Raw genomic sequence first — 7,678 nt, forward strand, 5'->3', positions numbered from 1 at the left:
AGAATCCTGTTGGAAAAGGAAAGAGGGCCAACCTGCTTCAGAATTTATGGAAGAAAAGAAAAACCCAAAGGCAGCATGTGAAAAAATGACTGGAAAGCAGAAGAGTTCACCTGTAGGAAAAGTGGTCAGGTGGTTAGAGAGAAAGGTTATTGTTATGGTTGCTGGCAGGTCTGAGGCCTCACCAGCCTTGGGAGCAAATGAGGCCATGTTAATATTAATGCCTGGTGTGCCCTCTGCCAGTGTCCTCAGAGTCCCCAGGGCAGGATGTTACCTGTGCTCATGTACACTGTGGCTACTGTTCCGAATCCTTCCTCCTGTTCCCTGCCCCTGTGGCCCTCCTGCTGTTGCTATCTCCCCAAGGCCCCGCATCACCCTCCTCTGAAAGAAAGATTTTTTGCCTGTCAATCTGTCTTTTGTCAGTTTATTTGGCAGGGCCTCAATCATTTAACCTAAAGAGTAGAGGAAAAAAGGTTTGTTCCCCTCTAACAGTGGGCAAATTCTAGATCATTTCCTTTGCCACTTCCATTTGCTGTACTCAAAATCTTTTGTCAAGGGAACCATGGCTGGATTTTGTGTTTCACTGCACTGATGCCATGTTTTTATAACATATCACAAATTACTTATTAACTTTATGAAAATAACTACTTACAGGCAACTTGCACTCCCAAAAGGATACTCTGGAATTTCACTATATATCCTTGGTGCTCAGAGTGTGTCCAGGCCCAACAGCATCAGCATCACCTGGGACCTGGTTAGCAATACAGACTGTCAGGCCCCACCTAGACCGACTGAATCAGGACCTGCACTTCAACAAGATTTACAAGTGATTTGTGTGCACATGAACATTTGAGAAGCTCTGCTCTGTAGAACATAGTAAATTGGAAATGGAAGCTTCCAGTTTAACCACTTCAGTAGGATCCTCTAAGGAGACATGTCGGTGACAGCAGGGAAAAATTCAGACCTTGTCTGTCAGTCCTCTTTGTTGTCATGGGGTGTCTGTAGGGTATAACCCAATGTTCTGGGATCTCTGGAAAGAGAGGAAAATGCTTTCTGGTTTGCATGAAGCATGAGGATTTTTCAGACATAATAAAGCCAGCAGAGGAGGAAGTGGTAACTGTGATACAATGATGAGATGGGTGGCCTGTACTAGACAAGGGTGAGTAGGAAAACCGAGGGATGCGGGATGAGGATTATCGAGGGGGTCAGGGATAATCTTTAAAAGTGAGAAAAGGAATGTCCACTTAAAAACACTCTTGTAAACAACTGATGCAGTACATAAAACTCATGATAACCCCAAAGTTATCATGAGATGGAGCAGTCAATCACATCTTTAAATTTGCGAGTAGCTTAGAAAAAAGTATCAGGCATCTGTTAGGTGGGTTAGAACAAGGCCTGGCAAATATCTCTCAGTCAGAGACCATACAGGGTTCTGTGCCAGTATACTGGGGCGACTAAAATCAGGAGATAAAAGCCAACCCTGGACAGAGGCACTTCTGAGATAAGAGCAGGAGGAAGTCTCTTAAATTACTCTGTTTCTGATGTCTCAGTCAATGTCATGTTGGTAATAAAGAGGATAGGTAGTGAGGATGTTAATTAGAGATTGGAGTGTCATCGGTGATGACAGTCAATAAACAGCATGGCAGTTTCATTTTATAACCTCGCTCTTATTAATTTCTACAGCTTTGATCAATATAGACATGGGCCAGGCTTCTGAGTTACAAAACAGTAGCATTTTTGAGGCTTAGTGAGAGAGGCTTCATTCCAATTTTTTATTCGTTTACAAAACCTTCCTTGGGGTGTTGGCATAATCAAATGTAAGTTCACAAATGTTTCTCCGGCCTCATCTCTGCATATGAGCAAAATGAGTTTATTCCCAAACAGCCCCTGGAAAATGCCCAGGACAAATGATTATGCAGTGAAAAGTAAAATTATTTCAGCCAGTCTTTCTCTATCTTCCACAGAAGAAGAGACATGAATAGTCTCTCAGCACTGCATACTGAGGCCACAAGTGATTAATCTGGTGAAACCACAAAGAAATAAAAAGTTGATAAAAGGGAAAGTATTTTCAGGGGCACCTTTCTGCTAGGAAGAGGGCATTAATAATGTGGTGTTAGATGCATTGACCTTTCTTTTTTAGTCATCTTTTTGTTGTATTGAATATTACCAGATAGTTTAAAACACTTAATTCATTTCGTTTAGTACACATAATTTGTAAATGTTTACAGAGAGAGTATGTGTTACTTGGGTCCTATAGCAATTTTGATGATCTCTCATTTATTTTTCTTGTGTTATTATAGCTTTTTAGGAGCCAAGATGAAAATTCTGAAGTTAATACTGACCACAGACATAGGTTTCTTTGCGTTTTAATTAGACACGTGAGTTATTTTAAAATGACTTGGAAAAGGTAAAATCTCTTTAATTGTGATTTAAAAAGACAATATAAAAGAGAAATCTTTAATTTTTTTCTTGATGCTAAACTTGATTAGCAGCTAATCTTATAACAGAGAAAAATAATTATAAGTAATTAGACAGGAAACTGGGTTAATGTGACTTACAGTCACTCTGGTAGCCTTTCTAGCATAATTAAGTGGAGAGCTGATCATCATGGAATCAGGTTATGTTACTTTATCTAAATTGTGGCAGCAGATAAAAGACCCACTTTCTGAGCATCAAACCTATTAGAGGCAATAACGGAATGCCATGCTGGTGCAGTTACTGAGTTTATTGGCTCACCCCAGAATCAGAGCATCCTAGGATCGACGAGCAGAAATTCTGTTTATCTCCCCAGCAGACCTGTTTGCTTAGGTTTGCTGGAGTGTTTCTTTTATTATCCCATCCCTACTGGTTTTTCATTTCAGCCACTATGTGAATGACAAATTCATCCTGCCGAGTCACATTTAGCATCATATTCTCTTTGGCCTTGAGATGTACATCTACTTGGAGGAAATTCAAGGTTACAGGACTTATTTTCTTTATGAACAGGTGAAAAATAAGCACAAGTTGAGTGCTCACTCTAGGCAGAGCAATGCACTGGACATCCTCAGCAATGAGTAAGGCATTAATGCCATTTGGCAGGTGGTGAAACTGAGGTTCATAGGGATTAATTAACTTTCCCATGGTCACACAGCTAATAACAGCTTGTCAGAAGTCCTCTGGCCCATGGTCAGTGTTCTTTGCGCTAAAATGAAGCTTTCTCAACCTGAAGCAATGTACTGCTGTCCCCTACCTGTATTAGCCATTCTTCAGAAATGCTACTTTGTCAAATTTCCTGTGGTAGATGGATGTTTGTGATTATATTTTCTTTTCACCTCACTTATCTAATGTATTTAGGAGGTCTTTTGTGTGACGTTTACTGGTGCTGCAATTAGCAATGCTGTTATTTACAGTGAGAACTGGAAGACTGAAGCTAGATATTTGTGTTTGATGTTAGGGTTGGGAATTTGTTCCCCAAATCTTGTGTGCTTGCTCTCTGTATTGGGGCAGAGTTGGGAGGTTTGCATAAACCCTGGTCTCTGCTTTTGGAGAGCCTACAGTTTAGTTGAGAGGGAGAATGTTTACACCTACTAAGATGAAGTAACAATTAGCTGAGATGTGCAGCAGGCAAAACCACATCTTCCATATTCTGTGGTAGGTGTTGGTCTCAGGCATTCATGCTAAATTTTGCCTTAATGAATGAACAGGTCTTCAGAGGAGGGAGCTATCACTGCGAACTTATGAGGACAGAGAAAGTTTGGGAGTAGAGATGGGTCTTAGGCTTTACAAGATGGTGAGGCTTGGATGGGTGGGGAAATGGAGGTGGAGTGGGTTGGAATTGTGAAGGGCCTTATGTGTCAAGCAGAGGAATTTGGGTTTGGACCTCAAGGAGGCTAATAAGGAGCTACTGTAGGTTATTGAGCAGATGGATGGCTTATCAAAAGCAGTGCTTGCTCTTCTGTATGTGTGGGCTTAGGCATTGAGGAGAGACCCTATAAACATTTATATCTTGGTGTATTGAAGTAGAAGCAGCAGTTTTGTCAAGTCCAGGCCAATTTATGTTGCTGTAGGAAGTTAACAGAAAAATAAGGTGTTAATAAGAACATATTTTCCCTGTGTTACTTCCTGGGACGTGGCTGGCTTGGTGGCTGAAGACAGAATTAGCATGTTTAATTTTTACTATCTACGGCTTCATAAACAATTTACTGTTGATATAGGGACAGAATACAGATTATTATCCTAGATTATACAGGTCAAGTGAGTCTCCCTTATCTAAAATGCTTGGGACCAAAAGTGGTTTTTTACTTTTTTATTTCAAGGAGTTTTTTTTGGATCTTGAAATATTTGCATTATACTTACCAGTTGAGCATCCCAGATCTGAAAATCTGAAGTCTGAAATGCTCCAATGATCATTTCCTTTGGTAGGTATGTCAGTGCTCAAAAAGTTTGCAGGCTTTGGAGCATTTTAGATTTTGTATTTTTGGTTTTCGGATGCTCAACTGGTATGAGGGTGAGCCACATGAAATTTGTTTTTGATGGTTCAAAATTGGTAGAACTACCAGCAATTTCGTATGGTTCCATTTTACTGATTTTGTAAGTAAAGGTATCGCTGGAACTGAGTGGACTCGGGCAGGCCTGTGGCTTTCTAGTAAGGTTGATTGGGGTAGGTTCTGGACAGTGGCGCTTAGTGGGAGACTGAAAGTACTCTGTGCAGTTGTCCTGGGGCATGAGCATGTTCCTGGAGACTGAGCCCCAGGCCTAAAGGATATGCTGTGCTCTCCCTAATGTTCGTTCTCCCTGCCCATGGACCAGGCATTCAGAGTCTTCTTCTTTTTCTCTCTTACCTGTAAAGACTATTTTAAAAGAGGAAAGAGGTCTTGTGGAAGAGAAGATAAAAATCAGTGCATCCCAAGGTTGCATTTTCCTGGTGCTTCCCAGTAGCTTGAAGCAGTCATAGCTAGAAGAAGTGCAATTTCAGTAGGTCCCAGTTATGCTAAGGAGGTGGAGACCGAATTCCCACTTTTGCTGCAGACCAAGGAGCTTTTGAATGAGCTTGTGAATGCCTGGGCAGTGGAATGAGCATGTCTGATGCTGGTGTGGTGGAGGCTGAGCTGTTCTCTCTTTACATCCTTTTACAACATGCCCTGGGGTGGAGGCTGCTCTTATGGAGCCCATTCTTTGTTCAGGGATGGGGTGTTCCCAGGTTGCTCTCTTAACCACTAGGGATCAGGGCAAGCTTTGAGTTAGGGTCTGCTGAGATTGACTGAGCACAGAAATCCCAGAGAGCACATCCCCTCTTCTCCCTACCCAGCTCTGGGTACCATTGTGCCAAGTCATCCATTACCACACTCAGACTCTGTAATTCCAATGTTTGGGAACTTGAGCCTACTGGTCCTATTGTAATTTGGCCTCTTTGTCACTCTATGTCAACACTCAATACATAAAGCCCATTACTGTCAGTCCTGTTCCATGAGCACTGCTTTATGCCTCCCTGACATCCCATCTTGGACCTTTTAGGAGAGTTCAGGGGCTCTTCTGAACCTCATTCTATGCTAAATGTTCAAACATCCTTAAGGTATTCACTGAATGTTCCTTTGTCCTATTGGTTCTCCCCTGAGGATCCCTCTCCTATTTCTTCCCTGTAATGGATAATTCTTCTTTTCCAGGACTATAGATTTTGAAGGTAGAGCTCAGAATTTAGCTCCCCAGGTCTGCTTCAGAACTATGACTTTTCTTCCCTCCTATAACACCTTTCCTTAGCTGAGGCTTATATCATCCGGTGATACAATATACACCCTTGCTTTGCCACTGTCATATAGTGGCTGGCCATTCATTTCTCCATGTTACCAGTGTCTTCATCTCCACGTTGAGTCTTACCTTCATCTGTACTGACCTCAGTGGCCATGTGGACAACTGGTCCAGCCCTATGTCTTGGTTCCTTTGCTATGTACTGGGTGGCCTCCACCTCATCAGGTGTTGAAAGCCCAACTCAAATCTTGTCTTCCTACCACTCTTGGTTGCTCATTCTCCTGGTACTTCATTGGATTTCATTACATCCTCTTTATGCCTCTAGGTTTTCCTGGTAGGTCTGCCCTCTTGTGACCACAGCCAGTAGTTGATCCTTTGGGCCTCCCTATGCTTTTCCCACATCTGCTTGGAAAAAGCTCTGTCCAGGATATAGGCTAAAATCTCTTTCTCTGTCCCTATACTGAGTCTTCTGAGAAAATAATCAGGACTTCATTTACTTAGTCTGACAGTATGTATCAAGGATCCTACTGTGTGTGAAGCACATAAGAAAAACCAACAAGAACACCAGCCCTTTTGTGCACATGAGTTTGACGGTCACCTTCCTTGACACCCTTCCTCAGTTCCCCAACGCAGGAAATACAAGCTAGTATTCCTTCTGTAGCTCTCTTTCTTTCTCTCAACATCGGCTATCTCAGACAAAAATGGAGGCAGATTAATTAAAGAGGCTGTGAGAAGAAAGGGGATAACAGATGTCCATATACAGTTTAACTATAAATGTGATTGTTAAGCTCATAAATTTGTGGCGTGTGGGAAGATCAGTATCAGCCGCTACCTTGTCATCTCATCTGACACCTGCATCTAGATGGAAATCATCTCAGAACAGATTGTACATTATAATTAAAAAACAAAAAACATTCTGTGTAGATTTGCTGGGCCAAAATCCCATCCTGGCACAACTGGAGTTTCTGCTACAGTTGATTCAAGTACACTTATAAATGATTATCTTAAATTTCTTTTTAAAGGAAGCATAAACAGCAGATTCTTCCATGTAGGATATGACATATAGGTCCTGTAGGGTAACTTTAATAATTGTCATCCCACCCTTGTGGCTTAACTGAGTGACACATTCTGTTCTTTTCCAATTTCTCTTCCTGACCTGGATAGAAACTGAGGAAATTAAACCACTCCTGCCTCAGCTGCTTTACTCTGGCTGGGCATAGTCAATCAGGAAATACAAAAGTCTTGTTTTATTCATGTACATTCTCATTATTTAAGCTCTGAACCTTGGTTTCTTTACATTTTTTTTATAAGAAGAGGGAAAGCCATCTGGACAAGGAAATTTTTACACCTAGATTGAAACCTCCTTCAATTTTCCTATACTAACTCTAATGCAAGTGGATCTCAGTCAGAGCTTTAAGAAATAACTACCATATCATGTTGGCCCATGAGTTCTTGTGATGCCAGGTGAAGCTGTGCACAGTAGACTTCTACTTTATTGATAGATTATACTACTAATAAAGTGAAATTATAATATAAAATAGATATTAAAATCATAAGGATGGTGTTAATAACTAGCAACTATTGTGTCCTTACCATGTGTCAGACACTCTCTTAGGTAAGTTGTAATTTGATCATTTATTCTTCACAAAAACCCTGGGAGAGAGGTGTAGCATTCTTACTTTATAAATGAAAAAAAAAATTGAAATACAAATAATTTGCCCAAGTTCGCACAAGTAGTCTGTGTCCGTGCCGGGATTAAAATCCAGATCTGTCTTAAACCCTGTGACCATAACCTCTTCGCATACTACTCAACCTTGCGTGAGTTCAAAATCAAGCTGAAAAAAAACTGTTCTTGGCAAGGAGATGGGTAAGATTGGGTTTTTCAAAGTTCTGGAATGTTCCTGCCTCTTGTTGGTATTTCATGGGCAGCAAACCTGGCCTTTCAAAGTTCTAGAAT

The sequence above is a fragment of the Theropithecus gelada genome, chromosome 2 (genome assembly GCF_003255815.1).
Source record: "Theropithecus gelada isolate Dixy chromosome 2, Tgel_1.0, whole genome shotgun sequence".
In the NCBI taxonomy this organism is placed as follows: Eukaryota; Metazoa; Chordata; class Mammalia; order Primates; family Cercopithecidae; genus Theropithecus; species Theropithecus gelada.